At 45.1% G+C, this 19,953-nt stretch overlaps 1 protein-coding gene across 5 annotated transcripts in view; it reads left to right on the forward strand.

Moving 5' to 3' along the window:
• Positions 1-19,953, forward strand: part of LOC132378989 (glutamate receptor ionotropic, delta-1-like) — an 891,690-nt gene that overhangs the window by 410,526 nt on the left and 461,211 nt on the right. The window lies entirely within an intron of this gene.

The following is a 19,953-nucleotide window of genomic DNA, read 5'->3' on the forward strand; positions in this document are numbered from 1 at the left end:
ATGCTTTCAAGAAGGAGCTGGATAGATATCTGATGGATGGGGGAATCAAGGGATATGGGGACAAGGCAGGGACTGGGTATTGATAGTGAATGATCAGCCATGATCTCAGAATGGCGGTGCAGACTCGAGGGGCCGAATGGTCTACTTCTGCACCTATTGTCTATTGTTTCCTCCCCTCAGCAGCCCGTATCATGCGCCCTTTGTTCACCCTGATGTCGGGTAAAGGCAAGGACATTACTTGGGATGAGGAGGCTGCGGCCGCTCTTGTTAAAGCCAAGTTGATGCTGGTGCACCCCAGAACGGACGTTCCGACCGCCCTCACGGTGGACACATGCGACACAGCAGTCGGCGGGGTGCTGGAGCAACTCATTGAGGGGCGCTGGCAACCCCTGGTCTTCAGCAAGCACCTACGACCACCCGAACTCAAGTACAGTGCTTTCAACCGGGAGCTGTTGGCACTATCTGGCAATCCGGCATTTCAGGTACTTCTTAGAAGGCAGGCCGTTCGTCACGTTCACGGACCACAAACTGTTGACCTTCGCGTTCACGAAGGTGTCCGATTCCTGGTCAGCTCGCCAGCAGCGACATCTGTCCTGTATCTCCGAGTACACGACGGACATCCAGCATATCTCGGGAAAGGACAACGTCCTGGCGGACGCACTCCCCAGACCAGCTGTCCAGGCCCTGTCCCTGGGGGTGGACTGTGCAGCACTGGCGGAGGCGCAGCAGGCAGACAACGAGATGCCCAGCTACAGGACTGCAGTCTCAAATTTGCAGCTGCAGGACTTTCTCGTAGGCCCAGGTGATAGGACCCTCCTGTGCGACGTGGCTGCCAGCCAACCTCGCCCCATCGTCCCGGCAGCCTGGAGGCGACGAGTTTTCGACTCCATACACGGTTTGGCGCACCCATCTATCAGGACAACCGTCCGGCTGGTCTCCAGCAAGTTTGCGTGGCACGGACTTCGCAAGCAGGTCAGTGAATGGGCCAGAACATGCGCGCAGTGCCAAACAGCCAAGGTGCAGCAGCACACTAAAGCCCTGCCGCAGCAGTTCGAACCCACCCACTGGAGGTTCAACCACATTCATGTGGATATTGTGGGCCCCCTACCAGTGTCCTGAGGTGCGTGGTACCTCCTAACTATGGTAGACTGGTTCACGAGGCGGCCAGAGTGGGTCCTGCTCACCGACACATCTGCCGATTCCTGCACCCGAGCACTGATTGCAACCTGGATAGCACGTTTCGGGGTACCGGCCCACATTACCTCCGACAGAGGCGCCCAATTCACTTCCAACCTGTGGTCGGCTGTGGCCAGCCTGTTGGGAACACAGCTACACCACACTATTGCCTACCACCCACAGTCGAATGGACTGGTGGAACGCTTCCACCGTCATTTGAAGTCGGCTCTCATGGCCCGCCCGAGAGGACCTAACTGGGTGGACGAGCTTCCCTGGGTCCTGCTTGGAATTCGCACAGCGCCCAAAGAGGATCTGCATGCCTCGTCGGCCAAGTTGGTGTACGGCGCACCCCTGGCTGTCCCAGGAGAGTTCATACCAGCCCCAAGGGGGCAAGAGGAAGAACCAGCAGTACATGACAGACTACATGAAAGGCTCGGCAATCTGGCCCCCGTGCCGACTTCACAGCATGGACAGACCCCGACCCATGTACCCAAAGACCTACAGGACTGTAAGTTTGTGTTTGTATGAAGGGGCGGACACTGGGCACCGCTACAGTAGCCGTACGAGGGGCCGTTCAAGATGATCAACAACAATGGGTCCACGTACGTTCTGGACATTGGGGAGAGAGAGGAGGTTTTCACGGTGGACCGACTCAAACCAGCCCATTTGGACTTGGCACAGCCGGTCGAGGTTCAGGCACCGTGGCGCAGGGGCAGACCTCCCAAACAGAGGCTGATCCAGTCTGTGAACATTGGGGGAGTGTATCGCCGGTTCTGTGGGGGAGGGGTTATGTGGTGACCCACTTTCTGCGCAGGCGAACCGGCTCACAAATAGCCAGCACGTGGGAGGAGACTTTGGTAATGCACCTCCGATGTCATTTCTGCCCGGAGAGGGCGGGCGCTAGGGATTAAATGCCAGCGCCGCGGTTTGAACAAACTAGTCTCGAAATGACTTACCGACTGCGTGTCGTCTCTAGCTCTGTATGTAGTACATCGCTACTGTGTGTGTGTGAGAGAGAGAGAGAAACCAAATGAAACTATGTTCATCTGAACCAAAGCGCATTAACAGAACATATATCACATGCAGGATATTAACCAACATATTATGTTATAAATAAGTTAATAAAGTATAATTTAAAATGCATGTAGTAAAGCGCAGCACAGGTAAACAGCCTGTCTTTGTGATGAGACCTCACTGGTGGCAGGCTATTAGTCTCACAGCCTGTGAGAAGAAGCTGTTGACCAGCCTTACAGTCTTAGTTCTGATGTTTGTGTACCCTCTTCCTGACGGTAATGGGTCAGAGAGATTGTGGGATGGGTGGTGAGAATCCTCAACAATGCTTTGGGCCCTTTGTGCTCTTCACTCTCTCCATTGCATAATGAAGAGTGGTTGACCTGTGCATTTACTGAAGTCCACAATCATCTCTTTCACCTTGTCCATGTTGAGACTCAGACTGTTGCTCTCACACTGTTTGACAGGCCACCCGACCTCCTCACTGCGTGCTGAATCATCGTTGTTGCTGATGAACCCAGCCACTGTGGTTTCAGCAGCAAACCTGATGGTGTAGTTTGCGCTAACTCTTGAGTCAGCAGTGGGCGGAACCCCCAGCAATGGGGGACACCGGTGCTCAGCGTGATGGAGCTCGAAATGTTGCTGCCAACTGGGACTGATAGGGCTCCTTCTGTCACGGAGTTCAAGATTCAGTTGCAGAAAGGGGTGTGAGTCTTAATGGGGACAGTTTACCCACCAGCCTCATGTTAAACACCAAGCTGCAGTCGATGAACATGATCCTGGTGTACAGCACATCGTCTTCTAGGTGAGATAAACCAGAGTGGATGTCTGAGGCTCCGGCATCATTAGTGGACTGGTTGGAGTAGTAGGCAAACTAGAAAGGGTCCAATGTAACCGGAAAGTAGGATTTTATATAATTCTTTAACAGCTGCTCAAAGCACTGCATAATTATTGAAATCAGTGCCACTCTGCAGTAATCATTTGGGTCAGTTACTGTTGCTCTCTTGGCCATCGGAATGATGGTGGCTTCCTTGAAGCCTGCAGGAAAAGTGGATCATTTCAGAAAAATATTAAAGATGTCTGATAAGACATCCGTGAGCTGGACTTCACAATCCCTCAGCACCTGACTAGGTATGTTGTCCGGCCTTGCAACTTTGCGTTGATTTTCCCTGGCTAGGGTCCACCTCACCTTGACTGCGGCCAGAAAGAGAGAGAGGGAGTTTCCTCGATGCCACATCATTCAACTGATCAAATCATGCAGAGAAAGCATTTAGCCAATGAGGAAGGGAGGTGCTATTGTCATTGACACACAGGGTGGGCTTGAAATGCTTCTAAATCATTGGCATCTTCGCATGGGAATAATTGGTTTGTACGGAAGCCTGAAGTTCCTCAGCTGTTGGTGCATCACTCTCCAAAAACTGTTATGACTCGAAACAAGTATAAACAGCCTCAATTCTGGCAGAGTCGGCAACAGGAGCAAACAACAAATGAATGCTTGAAATAACACAGGCAGGGGGTGCCCTTCCTGTTGAGCCATCCGTGATCACCCATGCAGTGTCGAAGATAGAGAATTAACAACAGCGCTTGAATTTTGATATGCTGTTATTTCTGACAAACAAAAATGCCCTGAGCAATATTGAATATTATGAGCTGCTTACTCTGCAATGTCCCAGTGGGTGCTACACACCAGCGCCCTAAGCGTATGATGTCTGGCAGGGCTCGGGTTCCAAGAGTGTGCACACACCATAGACCACAGTACAGTTCTCAAATGGCACCCGTCACATTCATCAATTTGATGACTGTTGCTGATGCCTGTAGCTGGCAGTGGTGCACTCCTTGCACTGATATTACTCACATCTACTGAATGGACATTATCTTCTCTGTCCTTCATACGAAGCCGGAATTCTGGCAATTGTTCAGCTAACTGCAGATAATACCCTGGAGTCATTGATATTCACAGCATGCCAACTGAATCTCTTCAGTGCTGGAAACAGTCCAGAAAAATGTCCATAATAACCCAGACATAGACTCAAGGGAGTGAGGTGTTGTTTCAATATGTGGAGGGGTACACAAGATGGAAATTGACCAGACTGGGTCATACATTGTGCCTGCTACAAACTTCACATACGTTTTGTAACTACTTGCTATAGTTCGGTAACATTTCATACATTTTCCTATTAAACATTTATCAATGTCAGTGCTAAAAATTCTAAATGGTGCTTTCAGTCATCAGCAGAGTGATGTAGGTGTCACTGACAGTGCAATTCAGCAGAACTTGCTCACCCATAGCGTGCTCGCAAATGCCTGATATGCTTCATCAGAACATCTTGGGCCCAGCCCTCATCACGGTTTTGGTCTATGTATGGACCGAAGAGCTAAATTTCAGAGGTGAGGTGAGAGTGACAGCCATTAACATTAAGGCAGAGTGATGTCAGTAGGCAACAAGGAGAAACACTGTTGGGGTCATACCTCGCACACAGTAAGACGGCTGTTGGAGGTTATCCCAGCACTAGGATGTCGCAGTAGCTGCACCTTAGGATAGTGTCCCAGGTCAAGTCACTTTCTTCCAGTGTATAACCTTCTATCACAAGCTCAGATGTAGATGTTCACTGATGTCTGAAATGTTTTAATTATATTTAACTCTAGGTACATGGATGGGAAGGGCTTAGAGAGATAAAGGCCGTACGTCGGAAATTATGACCTAGCTGGGTGGGCATTTTAGTCAGCATGGACTCGTTGGGCTGAGGGTCCTGCATCCATGTTGTATTGCTCTATGATGCCCATGACTCCCTTGGCAGTTCTTTAGAGAAGAGAGTAATCCATGTTTGCATGGAGCAAGACCAAGACCCATTCAGGACTGTTCTAAAGTCGTGGGCACAAGTACATGCAGGCACAGGGGCGATGAGAAACTTGCAGCAGCATCACAGGCATGTAACATCATGAAAAGCAACATTCAGAAAAAAATCATGTTAAATAAGAATTAAGCTTATATTTTTTTAGAAGAAAACAAAATTCTTACAAAAATTCCGCTTTGGTTCAAAGTGGTCATTGTGTTGCTGTACTGAGGCAGTGATTGGAGTTGTATCAGATCGTCCAAGAACTAAATGATTGAAGGGAAGTAGCTGTTCTTGAATCTGGTGATGAGGGACTGCCCAATAGTAACTGCAGGAAGATAGTTTGCCCGGACAGTGGGGATCATTGAAGATTGATCTTGCCATCTTCAGGCAGCCACTCCTCTAGGTACCACCAGTGGTGGGGAGGGTTCTACTCATGATGAATGGGCAACTTCTTACCTTTCTGCACAACTGAATGCTGTACCAGACCATAATGCGAACAGGATGCTTTCAACAGTACATCCATAGAAGTTTGTTACAGTGTTAACCCCGTAAGAAAGTAAAGATGCTGATGTGCTTTCCTTGTGATTGCATCTATATGCAGGGGTCAGGATAGGTCATCCAGTACGGTCCTTTACTTATTTAGTGATAAGGCACAGAGTATCCCCTTCCAATCCTTCCAGCTGTGCTGCCCAGCAAACCTTGGCAACCCCAATTTAACCCAAACCAAATCACAGCACAAGTTACAATGATCAATTAGCCTACATGGCATGTCTTTGTTCTGTGGGAGGAAACTGGAGCACCAAGGGAAAACCCATGCATTCAACGGGGAGGATATACAGAGACTCCTTAGGGAGAACATCAGAATTGAACTCTGAACTCTGTTGCCCTGAGCTGTAATAGTATTGTGCAAACCACTATGCTACCATGATGCCCAGTGTTAATGTCCAGAGGTTTAAAGCTGCAAACTCTCTTCATGGCAGATCCCCCCGTGTAGGTGGTACGTGTTCACCCGTCTTTCCCCTTCTGAAGTCAGCAATTTGCTGTGTAGTGTTACTCATGCTGAGAGAGGCTGTTGTTGTGGTGCCACCTGGCCAGGAATCCTATCTCTCTTTGGTAAACTGAGTCATTACCACCAGTGATTCGACCCACATCAGTGGTATTGTTGGTGAATTTGTTGTGGCATTGGAGCTCTGCTGAGCCACACAGTGATATGTGGATAGACAGAAGAGCAGGGGAGAATGTACACAGCCTTGAAGTCATCGATGTTGATGGCCAGTGAGAAAAAGTTATCTTTAACAATCCTCTCTGTTTGAGGTCTACTCGTGAGGAAGTTGAGTATCTACTTCAAAATTCAAAGTAAATTTATTATCAAAGTGCATATATGTCACCTAGAGACTCAATTTCTTGTGGGCATTTACAGTAAGTACAAAGGAACAAAATAATAATAATAAATAAGCAGTAAATATCAGGAACATGAGATAAAGAATCCTTGAAAGTGAGTCTATCGGTTGTAGGATCAGTTCAGTGTTGAGGTGAATGAAGTTGATTGAAGAAGGATCTATTCAAGAGCCTGATGGTTGAGGGCTTATACCTGTTCCTGAGCCTGGTGGTGTAGGTCCTGAGGCTCCTGTAGCTCCAGAGAGAGGAGAGCATGGCCTAGGTGTTGGGGGTCCTTTGTGATGGATGCAGCTTTCCAGCATCATTGCTCCAAGTAGATGTGCTCAATGGTGGGGATGCCTTTCCTTGGGATGGACTGGGCTGTATCCACTACTGATTGTAGGCTTTCCATTCAAGTGTGTTGGTATTTCCATAGCAGGCCGTAATGCAACCAGCCAATGGACTCTTCAGTACAGATCTATGGAAGATGCACAGGGAGATATTGAGGCTGAGATCTTGAAGCTTGATGATTAGTCTGGATGGGATAATGATGTTGAATATTGAGCTGCAGTCGATGAAAGGCAGTCTGATGTATGAGTTTGTATTGTGCAGGTGGTCCTGAGCAGAGTGCAGAAACAAAGACCTTGCATTTGCTGTAGACCTATTGTGGTGGTAGTCAAATTGAAGCGAATCCAGGTCACCTTTGAGGCCAGAATTGATTCACACCATAACCAACCTCTCAAAGCACTTCATTACATCTGATGTACAGTGAAGGTGCGTATGGGCTACGCTGCAGCCTGCACCGTAGCCCTGATTTTCACTTCTGCGTTGCTCTACGCCATAGCGAGCATGCGTTGGTGTGCGCCAAACACTAGTTGGCGGTGGGGTTTCTATGCCACTGTGTTGAGTTTCTTCGTGAGAGACTTGGATGAGGAAATGCATTTCAAACATTTTCGCATGTCAGCAGGTGGATTTGATGATTTGGTTCATCTATTTATCATCGGTGTACAGACATGGCGGAGAAGAAGCGACCGGAAATGCATAGGAGGAAATGCAATGCTACTGAGTGGACCAATCACAGTTGTCGCGGTCTGTGTCACCGCGATGCGTAACTTTTCTGCTGAGGTGCACGTCACCCTACCGTGTGGGGTATGGCGTAGGGTTCGTGGTACCTACGGCGTAGATGCAACGCACAAGTATAAATCAGCTTTAAGAGCTACCATATGGTAGGCATTGAGGCAGACCGACACACCGGTACAATAGATCCTTAATTAGGTGATAATAGATAAATGGCAACTATCATACACACCACAATTTGGCAGTCAATGAACATCTTGAAAAGGAGATTCCAGTCACCAACCTGTGTTATTTGATGATATTGCTATTATTAGGTTTCCCACCAGTAAAATCCTGTAGGTCACCATTGACCAGAAACTCATCTGGCTGAACATTATTTGGAGAACTTGGTACGTTATGTAGCAGTTGCACAAGATGTCATTGAGGCTGCACTTGAATTATTGTGTTCAATTTTGCCGTAGGAAAGATGCCATTAAGCTGGAAAGGGTATCAAAAGAATTACAAGCATGTTGCCAGAACAGAGGGGACTGAGCTATAGAGGCTGAGCAAGTTAGGACAGAATTCATTGCAGATGAGGGTTGATCTTATAAATGTGTACAAAGTCATGAGGAAAATAGAAAGGGTAAATAAGCAGTCTTTTTCCCAGGGTTGGGAAATCGAGAATTAGAAGGCAAAGGTTGAAGGTGAAAGGTGAGAGATTTAATGGGACCTAAGGGGGATCTTTTTCACCCAGAGGGTCACACATATACAGAATAAGCTTCCTGAGAAGGTGGTTGAGGCATGCACATTAACAACATTTGGAGAAGTAAATTGACAGGAAGGGTAAAGAAGAACATAGGCCAAACAAAGGCAAATCAGACTAGCTTCAATGGGTATCTTGGTCAGCACGAACCAACTGGGCTTGAGAGTGTTTCCATGCTCAATGACACTATAGCTCTATAGGCCAATCATGCAAATAACCGTAATTCCAGGAGCAGATGAGACATTGGGTATCCTGCAGTGCGTGGCTCACCTGCTGAAATTCAGGAGTGAATTCCACTTGTCTGGTTGAGTGCAACTCTCAAGAAAGTTGACATGTTCCAGGAAAAGATGGATTCATTTGATCGATGCCCTATTTACACCTTTAACACTCACACCTTCCACTACCAGCTCACCTTGGCTAAAGATAGGAAGTATCATTTGAAACAATATTGGGCACATTGAACCATCTTCTAAAACTTGCTGCATAATCAGTGTAAAAGGTATAATCTAGAGCCTCTGATGGTTGTTTACCTCAACTAAACATTCAAGGGAACAAAACAAAGATGACCTCAGCATCTTCAGGAGCTCTGGACTGCTTCCATTTCTGAAATAATCTATGTTGACAATGTATCTTAGAGAAATGGCAGCCGTAGTCTGACAAGGGTCAGCCTCCTGTTATTCTTAAATGCTTAATCTCCACTTTTAAGAAAGATTTTTACGATTCTGTATTAATAGTACCACATTGTTTTATGTTCTTGTCTATAGGGCATAACCATGCCATTATGAGATGTCACCATAGCAACACCATCTCTCTGGAGTTCTTTTTATTTAGCTGATTACTTACACAAACCACAAAGCCGTCTGTGTAATTTGTTTTGCATTCCTTGAATGTGAGATTTTATTGAACTCTTTCCTTGTTCTAAGCAGTTCAGTCACTGCTGATCGACATCACCAGCACTGGAGGCCACACTCAATACCACACCTCTGATTTCCAGAGAATAAGTTGAAGGAGGAACCCAAAAATTCTTGCACTGAGTTCCTGACAGTCAGTTTAGGAGAATCCCTCAGTCAGTGGAGCATACAAGGGGTGATTGGTAAGTTCGTGGCCTTGAGGTAGAAGGAGTCAATTTTAGAAAACCTAGCACATTTATTTTTTAACGTACTCCCCTCCTACATTTACACACTCAGTCCAGCGGTCGTGGAGCATACTGATCTCCAGAAAGTCCAAAGCAGGGGTGATTGATAAGTTTGTGGCCTAAGATAGAGGGAGTCAATTTTAGAAAACCTAGCATATTTATCTTTCAACATAGTCCCCTCCTACATTTAGACACTTAGTCCAGCGGTTGTGGAACATACGGATGGACCTCCAGAAAGTGTCCACAGCAGGGATGATTGATAAGTTGGTGGCCTAAGATAGAAGGCCTAAGTTATACAGCTCTCGTTACATGCACGTGCAGTTCAACTCTGAGTGACTATGGAGGAAGTTTGAAGTTATTAACTCATCTCCTTCTACCTTGGGCCATGAACTTATCAATCACCCCTCGTAAACTCAGCCATCCAATGGCACACCACTTCTTTGCTTTAAAAGGGCAAGTGTTGTCTGTACTCTTGGTTGTTTTGATATTGAGAACACTTTACTAAACTAGAAAGAGTGCAATAATTTACCAGGCTGTTGCCTGGATTTGGAGGTTTCAGTTACAAGGAGAGGTTGTGTAGACTAGGAATTTATTCCCTGTAATGTAGGAGATCAATGGGTGATCTAATAGACGTATATAATTTGTAAGAGTGATCATATATAAATAAGATCATGAGGGGCATAGATCGGGAGAAAGCACATACTTTTTTCCCCAGTGAGGGATGCCACAATAAGAGTGGTATAGTAGTGTGACAGTTAGTTCAACGCATTTTAGAGCCAGCTGTAAAATTGATCGGGGTTCAATTTCTGCTGCTCTCTGTAAGGACCAGGTGGGTTCCAGTTTCCTCCCACATTCCAGAAACATACAGGTTAGGGTTAGTAAGTTATGGTGCATATTTGGAATGCACTGCCAGAAATAGTCACATTAGTAATATTTGAATGTCATCCAGATAAGTACAAACGTACATGGTAGGAGAGGTTTCAAGGGCCGAATGTGGGCAGATAAGACGATGTGCGTGGATGAAAAGGCCTGTTTCTGTGCTGTGTGACTCGATGTCTTAAGTTACTATGCGTGGTGAGGTGTTTCTGATTGTAACTTTGAAGAGTGAGGATCTCAGAAAAATAAGTGATCTGGAGGATCTGACCCAAGCAATGCTCAGTGACAAGAAGACTTAATTTGTCATTTTAATTCTCAACACAATGTTTTCAACTACACCTTGCTTCTTCTTTGACAGTCCCTGAAGATTAAGGATGACTTTCTTCCACACTGGCTCTGTGGGCCCTTTTCGTTGAAGAGGTCAAAATAGGAAGTACAGACTTTTGCATTGATGGAGCAGGGGGTGCCTGCTGAGTGAGGTGGTGATCTACTTCTGTTAAAGCCTCTGTGTACTCCTGACATGAGAACTTGTGATTCTCAGTGGCATCCTGAATGCTCCTTCTCCATTTCGAGCACTCAGAAGTCAGTGAGGATGTTTCATTATTTTCAAGGTATATTTGAGATCACCGATGAATCATTTCTTCTGTCCACTGGGTAACCTTTCCCCGTGACAGTATTTGGAAGAAAGAAACCTCTTACGCATACAAAAACCTGGCTGCCCAAACAGAGCCAGCAATGTTGTTGATGTATTTTCAGTGCTTGAGATGCTTGATGTAGGTTGTGCAGGTGACAGAAGTACGGCTGAGGTCAGTGATTACTGCTGCCTGATCGAGCATGAGTTTTGTGCCAGGACTGAGATCTTGAATTTTAAACACCCATTCCCTCAGTTGAACAATGTCTAGTGCTAGTGCACTGAAGATGTTTGCTTCCTTGTCCTCCTCGTCAATAATGAGAGGTAAAGCCAAATCTATCTGAAGCATCTGCTATAGGTAACAAATCAGGCCTGGTGTGGATTGTATTGGCCTGCTTCTGTACAGATCCTGTACTGCCACAGGCTAATAAATGACTCTGGTTGTGCAAGTGGCTCCCAGCATACATGTGGGCATACCCTTGTTTTCTAGAAGCGATTTCTGGGCATCACCACATGGACTATTTGATGACTGGAATGGCACACTGTGTGTTATTCTTTGAACACAATAGTACAGAATTCTCTAGCCCAGGGACATAAGGTATTGCATACCAAAAAACAGGCCATCAACTTACTGTGGAGAAAGGCTGTTCAAAGCAGAACATAAGGGAAGTACTGCAGTTCACGTTTCTGTTTGACAAGCTTTTCATTGAAATATTGTTCATAGTGCATGCAAACATGAATTCTGCAGAAGAATTTCAAAGCCATTTTTTTTATTGTGATCTTTGATCATTATTGCTGGTTCTAAAATTTCTGTCTGAAGAGAGGAGATAAAGGCAGTTCAAGTTGAAATTGAGGGGAAAAATCGAAAAAGTTGGCATTGCAAGTAGAAATGTTTCTACGCTGAGGTTATGCGAGGTGATTCTGCGTTTATGGCTCCTCGTTGCTGCTTCTACTTGTTGATCTGAGTCCAAGGCCAAGTCATTGTGCGCTGTTGCCTCTGGTGGAATGTCCAGGGATAGCCGTGCCCTGACAAGTGCGGCCTTGGAGGCGCTCCTGGCTCACTTTTCACACCACTTAGCCAAGCTGGGCTGCCTTGAGATTGGCCAAAGTCCATGAACACCAAACAAAAGTCCCCTTGTGCTGTACAGACAACTGGGCCTTTGCAGGCTCGTTCAACAGGACTCCGCCGTTCATTCAGATCACACCTGGGCTGATTCCATTGGCAATGGTAATTGTTTCATTATTGGCACATGTACAGTGAAAATCATTGTTTTGCATGCCATCCATACTGAACATTCCAATTATTAGTGCAAGGGGAAAGAATGTAGAGTTACAGTAACAGAAAAAGTGCAGTGTGGGTAGACAAACAAGGTGCAAGGGCTATAACGAGGTAGATTGAGAGGTCAAGAATTCATCTTCATCATACAATAGCGTCTTATAACAGCAAGATAGAAGCTGTCCTTGAGCCTGGCGGTGAATGCAGGATAGAATTACAGTTACAGAGAATATGCTTTGAAGGTAGACCAAAATATGCAAGGCCACAAAGAGGTAGTTTGTGAGGTACAAGATCCATTTGTCATAGAAGAAGTCTATTTATTAGTCTTACAACAGCGGGATAAAAACTATCATTGAGCCTGGTGGTATGTCCTTTCATGATTTTGTTTCTTCTGCCTGGTGGGAGGGGGCAGAGGAGAATGGCTGAAATCTTTGATTATGTTGGCTGCTTTCCCGAGGCAGTGAGAAGTGTTAGGCAGAACAGAGGCTAGCTCCACCCCACCCCATGGAAATCTGGAAGCTGTAATGTATTTTACAGTTAAACCAGTTTGAGTGAGACGGTGTTAGGGCTTTGTGTGTGGTAACCTGGTAATACACTTGGGTGTTCTAATACATTGGCTTGCCACACTGTGTACCTTCAGTACTATCATCTCAGTCAGAATGGGGGAGCACAACTTGTTTATGGGGGGGAGAGATCCACTCAGAGTCAAGTCAAGTCATTTTTTATTGTCATTTCGACCATAACCACAGGAGCAGTCAGCAGGGGGCATGGCCAGACAGGTATATGTAGTTCACCACAGCAGTACAATGTAAAAACAAGACAATGTTTTTCAGGACCATGGTGCTACATGAAACAGTACAAAAACTAGCCTGAACTATATAAAAACAACACAGAGAAAAACTACACAAGACTACAGACCTACCTAGGGATTGCATAAAGTGCACAAAACAAAGCAGGCATTACAATAAATAATAAACAAGACAATAGGCACAGTAGAGGGCAATAAGGGTGTCAGCACAGGCTCTGGGTATTGAGGAGTCTGATGGCTTGGGGGAAGAAACTGTTACATATTCTGGTCGTGAAAGCCCGAATGCTTTGGTGCCTTTTCCCAGACAGCAGGAGGGAGAAGAGTTTGTATGAGGGATGCGTGGGGTCCTTCATAATGTTGTTTGCTTTGCCGATGCAGCGTGTAGTGTAAATGTCTGTAATGGCGGGAAGAGAGACCCTGATGATCTTCTCAGCTGACCTCACTATCCGTTGCAGGGTCTTGTGATCCGAGATGGTGCAATTTCCGAACCAGGCAGCTGCTCAGGACACTCTTAATACAACCCCTGTAGAATGTGATAAGGTTGGGGGGTGGGGGGGGGGTGGGAGATGGACTTTCCTCAGCTTTTGCAGAAAGTAGAGACGCTGCTGGGCTTTCTTTGCTACGGAGCTGGTGTTGAGGGACCGGGTGAGATTCTCTGAGTATGGGCTGCCCCAGCCAAGTTTGATTCCTGTGAGAGTGAATCTGCCAGTTAATGGCTTTAATAGAGTGTTGATTTATTATTGTTACATTAACTGAGGTACAGTGAAGAACTTTTCATGACATCCATACAAATCATTTCCCCACAAGAGCATATTGAGGGAAAACAGAAAATAGTGCATAAGTCCTTTACTTTTCCCACCCACCTGGCTTCACTGATCACCTTCCAGCTAACCTCCTCCTCCCCCCGACCCTTTTGTTCTACCATTTTCCCCCTTCCTTTCCAGTCCTGAAGAAGTCCAAAGCGTTGGCTGGTTATTCACTTCCATTGATGCTGCCAGACCGTCTAAGTTCTTCTTTGTGTATATTGTTTTGGATGCCAGCACCAGCAGAATTTCTCTTGTTTATGATATAGTGTTACAGAATCACAAAAAGTGAAGAGCAGGCTCATTGAATGTGAAGACAGTAAGATACGAGTAGCTTTACTTGTCACATGTCCATCAAAACATACGGCTAAAGGCGTTGCTTGCTTCGAATCAAATCAGCAAAGATTGTGACAGACAGCCGCACAACCACTGCCATGCTTCTGGGACCAACATAGTATGCTCGTAACTCATTAATCCTAGCCATGCGTCTTTGAAGTGTGGGAGGAAAATGGAGCTTTTGGAAGAAAGCCACACGGTCATGGGGAGAACGTATAAACTCCTTACAGGCAGTGGTGGGAATCGAACCCCGGCCTTACAGCTCGCTCTGTAATAGTGTGATGGTAACTGCCACAGTAAGGGTATAAGTTGACAGAGACATTAAGTGGTCTGTTCTATAGCCTTATAATAGTGGGATAGAAGCAGCTTATCTGCAGATGAATGGATGGGGAGTTCTTCAGCCAAGCACTGTGTATCTTGGCTGGGACAGCCTTTCAGCTTTCTCGTAGTTAAAATCTTTGCCTTGCCAAGCACAGATTTCACCTTGATGAAGGTGAAGGCCAATGGTACTGCAGCGTAAGTGAGTTCTGTAAGAAAAACCATAATGGTATCTAGAGACCAAAACGGATGCAAAGCTATTGGATTTTAATTAAGACTTTCCATGGTCTGTCAATCACCCTGCCTGTCACCCAGATATCATCACCTGCAGAGTGTACACAGCTGTAAATGGTCCACTGTTGGGCTCCAGTTGTAATCTGTTAATTATTCTCCAGAGGCTCAGACCAGTTATAACAAGCTGTCAGTGGGAATTGCAGTTTCAGAGCAGGACCTGTGGGATGGTGCCGAATCCAAAACCAGCTGGAAAAAATACCCTCCTTCCTTACATTATGCCCATTGATCTTTCTCACCTCCCCCTTTCTCAAGGGCTTTTCCTTGGTGTCTGCGATAACTTGCTTCTACTCCAGTGCTGAGGAGTGGGAGACGCCTGTGGATGGACATTTTTAACATGGGTATCGTGCACACGAGACACCACGCAGTCCTTAGATAGCGAAATACATTCACACATGAACACACACACACACACACACACACACACACACACACACACCACGGTAGCTTTGTGTTACTATGTGCCAGTGACCTGAGTTCAATAACCGTAACAGTCTGTGAGGAGTTTGCCTGTTCTTCCCATGATAGGTTTCCTCTGGGTGCTCTGGTTTGCTCCTGGATTCCAGAGACATAGAGGTTAATAGGTCACATGGGTGCAACTGGGCAACACGGGCTCATTAGACCAGAAGGGCCTGTTACCATGATGTATCTCTAAATAAAACACCCACATCACACACACGCACATGCACACACGCACTCTTTCATTGTCATATGTTCACTTTTTACCTTGGTTCTTCCTCTCCCTCACGTCCTCCAAACCTATTTCATTCTCTCCATCAGTCTACACTCTCAGTGTTCTTTACACCCTACCTCAATACCACCAACCCCTTCATTCACCTACCCTCTCACCATTCCTCTGTTTTCCCTTTCTCTCTGTCTCTATTCTGAAGCCTCTCCCAGCTTCCATGGCTTCCCTCGCCAGACTCCCTAGTGTGTGGCAAAGTGATGGAATCTGTGTTGGGGGGGGGGGGGGGCGACATGGAATTGATGGGAATGTGGGAGAATAAAATTGTATTGACTTTATTTCTTACATCCTTCACATACATGAGGAGTAAAAATCTGTCTCTATTCTGAAGCCTCTCCCAGCTTCCATGGCTTCCCTTGCCAAGCTGAAGCTGCCCTTTGCAGTGCTGCTCCTATATGGCCAAGGGTCCTTCTGACCCTCATGACCAAAACCCTCTTCATAATCAGCTCTTCCAGACCCTCTCCATAGCTGCATCACTTCAAAGCCTCTAGTCTAGTCCGGAATCCCCAGACCTTTCCTGGAAACCTCTGGGAAGCCTTCACCTGGAGATGCCAATGCTGGCAGGTAAATGGGTGGGTCCCAGGGCTTGGCTTCCTGTTGGAATGGAGCCAGCTTTACTCACACCGCTTAATCTTCACTGCTGAGAGGAAAATATTTATATATCCTCGTATCTCACCTTTAAGCAGCTTCTTTTCTTTTGAAGCACGAGTTTTGACATGCAGTGTGAATCAGCGGATAATGGCCTGGTGGAAGAAGCTGTCCCCGGAGCCTGTTGGTCCTGGCTTTTATGCTGCGGTACTGTTTTCCGGATGATAGCAGCTGGAATAGATTGTGGTTGGGGTGACTTGGCTCTCCAATGATCCTTCTGGTCCTTTTTTCACACCTGTTTTTGTAAATGTCCTGAATCATGGGAAGTTCACAACTACAGATGCGCTGCGCTGTCCGCACCACTCCCTACAAAGTCCTGCAATTAAGGGAGGTACAGTTCCCATACCAGGCAGTGATGCAGCCAGTCAGGATGCTCTCAATTGTGCCCCTGTAGGAAGTTCTTAGGATAGTGTAATGGGATTAGTGCCATGAATATGGCTTGTTGGCAAGGCAGACATCCCCCCCCCCCGCAAAAACTCATTTCAGGGAGGTAGCACAAGCATCCCTGCCCCCCCCACAACCCCATATGCGACCCCCCCCCCCCCCGCCAGATGACCTCCAAGGGTGTATGTATATAGGACATCTGATTATGAAAGAACACCAACAATTCATTTGATCACATATTGAAACTATTTACACACACAGACAGGATTCCCCCACTATCTGAAAGTACAGCGTTCCTATGAAATCTTTTGTAAGCCGAAATGGCGTAAAGCAAAGAAGCAATTACCATTAATTTATATGGGAAAAACTTTTGAGCGTTCCCAGATCCAAAAATTAACCTAAATCATACCAAGTAGTGCATAAAACCTAAAATAACACTAACATATAGTGAAAGCAGGAATGATATGATAAATACATAGCCTATATAAAGTAGAAATAATGTATGTACAGTGTAGTTTCACTTAACAGAGTTAGAAAGACTTAGCCAAAACCGATTTGTAGAAAAAAATCGGCATGTACACACCTGCCCGTGCAAGGCTTCATGATCATGCTAGTCTTTCTCGGGGTAAACACAAGTTTAAAGCGGGCACCATTTTTCGTAAAAGTGAAAATCCTCTTTGGATTTCTTTCGATTAGTGAAAACAGGTACTAATGTAGGTCTTTCATAAAAGCGAAGTGGCATAAAGCGAACTTCTGTAAAAGTGGGGGACACCTATATTTGTGTTACTTGTTGAGTATTTTGTTGGCAGTCTCAATGCTAATAACTAAATGCTAATACAAATAGCTTTTCTTTTGCAAACTTTCCTTGTACTGTGACATGGCTTGCTTGGAAGATTTGAGCATTTTGCCGGAAGTCTCAACCTCATAGCAGTCTGTGTCAATGAATTTGTTAATTTTGCAAGACATCAGATTCACAAGCCTTATGCAGAAAATGTGACATTAAAATATGTACTTATATATCATGGAGTCATTTTTATTATTCTATTACAAGCTTAAGCAAGTCTACAGGGAGTTTGGCCTCATTACGTAGGACATCAATACAGTAGCTCCTTAGCAGCTAGCCAGCTAGTTTAAATAACGTTAGCCATGCTAATGAACAAATGACACCAGTTAAACTCACCTCAACATGTCTTTTACATTTTAACCATCCATGGGCAATAGAAAAGTCACTGTTGCAAACAGTGCAGCGAGCAACACTGTCATTATTTTTGACCCCTATTAGGCAGCAGTACACTTTAGTGTAGTCGGGGGTGAAGTACGTTTTATATTTTCTTTTTTTGGAATACTCTAACATGGCACTACAGGACACTAAACTGAACTGATGGACAATGAAATAGAGAGAGAGGTCGACTCCAAAGCCCGCCCACAGAGAAAACTGATAGGCTACTTAGCACAAAGAGAGACCAATCAGGATACTCTCTCTGTCACTCTGTCTCTCTCTCTCTCATTCTCAAAAAAGTCAGTTTCCAGAATATCGTATAATATTTGCAGCCGTCAGGGAGCCGTTATCAATATGCGGGAGACTTCCGGAACTTCCGGGAGAGGTGGGATGTCTGGCAAGGACTCCGAGGGCCAAATGCCTTCATCTTTTGTGCAGCATCAGTGACTTCGTAAAGCTAATGACAAATTCTGTTACAAAGCAGTCAAAAGCCTTGATTTTCTCAGAAATTTCCTCATTTTCAAGGACTCTGTGAATCATATCTTGATATTTATTGCTTATATATTATTATTATTTTTGTGTTTGAACAATTTTTTGTCTTCTGTACTTTGGTTGTCCATCTTTGTTTTGTGTGTTTTTTCTTTGATTCGATTGTGTTTCTTTGCGTTTACTGTGAATGGCTGCAAGAATATGAATCTCAGGGCAGCATATGGTGACATACACCATCATTATTATTATGCAGTTTCGTATGATGTAGATGGTCATGGTCTCATGACTCATGATTGTTCTTGGCAAAATTTTTCTACAGAATGGTTTGCCATTGCTTTCTTCTGGGCAGTGTCTTTACAAGATGGTAACCTTAGCCATTATCAATACCATTATCAGAGATTGTCTGCCTGGTGTCAGTAGTCACATAACCAGGACTTATAAAATGCACCAGTTACTCATATGACCATCCACCACCTGCTCCCATATCTTCATGTGACCCTGATTGGGTGAGCTAAGCAGGAGCTACACTTTACCCAAGAGTGACCTGCAGGCTAGCGTAGGGAAGGAGTGCCTTACACCTCCTTTGGCAGAGACTTATCCCCACCTGCCACACACTTCGATAAGTTTACTTTGAAATTTGAACTTTGAATGAGGGCATGATCAGTTAGATCAAGTTGAGATTCTCCTTCACTTCTTCCTTCTCTTTAGAATTTCAACCTATCCTAGTTGTATTTTTCTTCAATTTGTTTTATTTTCCGGTTGAGAATATTTTTTTCTTTTAGTTAGTTCACAGGCAAGCAGGCAATGCAATCATTTAATGCCCATCCCTAATTTCTGCTCAACTAAGCAATCATTGTATTTTATTATTATTGTCCAATGTATCAAGATAGAGTGGAAAACTTGTCTTGCATAGCATTCATACAAATCAATTCATTAAAACAATGCGTTGAGGCAGCACAAGGAAAAGCAGTAACAGAATGCAGAATAAAATGTTACAGGGAAAGTGCAGTTCAAGTCCATGATGAGCTAGGTTGTGGGGTTGTCTGTCTATTGTCATACTAGGGGACCATTCAGTAGACAACTGATGGAATTTGTCCTTGAGCCTAGTGGTACATGTGTTCAGGCTTTTGTCTCTTTTGGCTTATGGGAGGGGGTAGCTGGGGTAGTTGGGGGTCTTTGAGAACGTTGGCTGCTTTAACAGTGAGAGGTATAGGAGAGTCCATGGAGTCCAGTCACATTTCAACCAGACCTGGTAAGGATGACAATAGTTTTCTCCCCTGTTACTGAACTAGATGGATGTTGAGCATCGTTCCAGTAGTTTTCTGTCTTTGTGCACCGAGATTGGTATTATTTTAGATTCCAGATTTTATTTAATTGTTTAAATTTAACTTCCCCAACTGTTGTAGGATTTTAACTTGAGTCACCAAGTCAATGATCCATTACTCCTGCTGTTTATCCAGTAACCTAACTACTATAACAAGGTGCCCTGCTTCTACATAGTTATTGATCCAAGTGCAGTGGCTACAGAAGAAGCCTCTTTGCTTTTATAGATCTGTGTGCAGCTTTGGATTGGTCTGCCATTGTTTAGGGTGGCTTTTGTATCTGGTTGCTGATTAGATTGTACTTGAAAATATTTCTGTTTGCGTGTAAATCCAAAGCGAATGTATAGATGTGGATTGTACCATGCTCGTTTGGAGCCTTTTTATGTTTTATTGGCACTAAGAGATCTTCTGGAGGAACTCAGCTGGTTGAGCAGCATCTATAGAGGTGGGAA

Source organism: Hypanus sabinus, chromosome 21, assembly GCF_030144855.1.
Source record: "Hypanus sabinus isolate sHypSab1 chromosome 21, sHypSab1.hap1, whole genome shotgun sequence".
Lineage (NCBI taxonomy): Eukaryota > Metazoa > Chordata > Chondrichthyes > Myliobatiformes > Dasyatidae > Hypanus > Hypanus sabinus.